General features: G+C 33.1%; 1 long non-coding RNA gene across 1 annotated transcript in view; it reads right to left on the bottom strand.

The window, feature by feature from the left end:
- Nucleotides 1-2050, bottom strand: part of LOC111085902 — a 14094-nt gene that overhangs the window by 925 nt on the left and 11119 nt on the right. The gene's annotated exons all lie outside the window — the stretch shown is intronic.

Genomic DNA, 2050 nt, shown 5'->3' with positions numbered 1-2050 from the left:
GCTCGGCGAGAGGTTTTCGTTTATAAAATTATGTTGTTGTTATTGACTTGATTTTTTTTATCACCTCGTCTCCATAGTTACTATTTGCAAATAGACAATAATATTGTAGGTCCATTTTAGTGTTGTTCTTTCTACGCGCGCCGTTAGAACACATTTTCATCTCATTATTTAATTTCTGTTGTGCATATATTGTTGTATGGAAGATATTTTAAAGTGATTCATCAAGTGGAAAACGAATATACAGATACATAAACCGATATGTGGCGCCATCTAGTGTACTTAAATTCACCTAGAAATTTTCATAAAAATGACCCGAAAATCGGGGCTAACTCGGTAACCCTTGACTCGATTTTAACTAAACTAGTTTTATTCAGTTTCTATTCTCATTTCATTACAAAAATGGTGCTATTGTGCGCCGTTTTTGCTGTATTTAATTACAGACAAGCAAACAAACAATCTCAGAGTTTTAGTAGTATATAGATTATAACTAGAATATACATCAACAATCCAAGCAAAGATCTTGAAAAATAAGTAAAAAATATAGGTATTGATGAAGTTGTATTTTTCTATTTTGTTTTGGATGTTTGCTATTGGGAGCTAATAATGTAATCATCTGGAAGTTTCGTGAAGTATGTGGAAATAAGGATACATTGTGATTTCGAGATCGGTGGAGTAATGAGCAGTTATTGAGTATTCAATATATGATTCAGTTCAGTGTTAGTAGTGAGAGTTATCACGTCTATTACAAAGTAAATTCTGTAAGTAAGTTTATTTGTGAGTTTCGCATAAAATACGACTCGATATATTTGTTTGTGGAATATGGTCAATATCTTGTGTCGATGTAAACATAGTCTGTAGTAAACGTTATTGTATAAAAAATAATTCGTTATCGTTACGTGGACTGAACTTGGCATTATTCTTACCAAATAATCCAAAAAAATCCACCCAACATGGAATTCGTTATAACACTCGTTATGAAAGATGGGATTGTTTTGGTGAATAAAATAGAACTTTGACTAAATTTCAAGATGTTAATCTGATCATGAAGCGAGATCAAAACTGTACAAGAGATAGCAAAATAATTTAAAAAGGTCAAGAAGAAATAGGAATATAAAATAAGATTAAGAGGTAACAGACAGAAATTTAAGAGAAGAGTTAAAAGAAAGATGTGTAATATTTAAAGAAGAATTAAATACAAAAATAAATCTGATTTAACACATGGTCGATGAAGCTTTTGCAGATGCACAGAGGGACTACAGCAACGAGATTGATAAAGTACAGAAAAGTTGTGATGAAAAATTGAAGAAGTACGAAAACAAATTAATAACAGAATAAAACATTTTGAAAAAAGTAACTACAAAGATCAAACCAGCCATAATTCTTTCTGCATCTGCTCAAGAATACCAACCTGAAACACTAATAAAAATGGAATAAGAGAACATATTTGGTATACACCTGTTACTACTACTGCTGAGTCATATAGGATCTTCGTGGACTACTCCAGCCATAACACTCCAAATCAAATTATAGAATTTAACTGGCCAGTTCAGTGATATTACCCAATCGAGAAACCAATGGATTATGATGGAAAGGTACCATAGGATGCATATTAGACTCAGTTTGAAATAATGTTCAGAGTGAATGGATACAATAACAACAAGCTATTCATCTTGCTACCCATTTAAAAGGACCAGCTTTAATGATATTAAGCAGCCTTTCAGCTGAGAGTTATAACAGCTATCAAGCATTATTCAACAGGTTTGGAGTGACACACCAGAAGGAAGTATCTAGATCAAAGCTCAGAAGCAGGGTGGAAAAAAAAGAAATATTAGCCAAACTCGTGGAAGGTATGGAAAGGCTTGCCCAGCTTTCTTACCCAGATGCTCCACGTCAAAGGAAGGATTCATCAGCATGTGACCAATTTATGGGTGCCATAGTACAGGGAGGATATGTGAATTAAGCTGAAGCAAAGTCAGTGTACACAGCATGGTCACAAGTAAATAGACACCTAATTTTTCGTCATTTAACTGATTTATGCTAACTAATTTGT

Source organism: Limulus polyphemus, unplaced genomic scaffold, assembly GCF_000517525.1.
Source record: "Limulus polyphemus unplaced genomic scaffold, Limulus_polyphemus-2.1.2 Scaffold704, whole genome shotgun sequence".
Classification (NCBI taxonomy): domain Eukaryota; kingdom Metazoa; phylum Arthropoda; class Merostomata; order Xiphosura; family Limulidae; genus Limulus; species Limulus polyphemus.
This window is presented reverse-complemented; position numbering and strand designations above follow the sequence as displayed.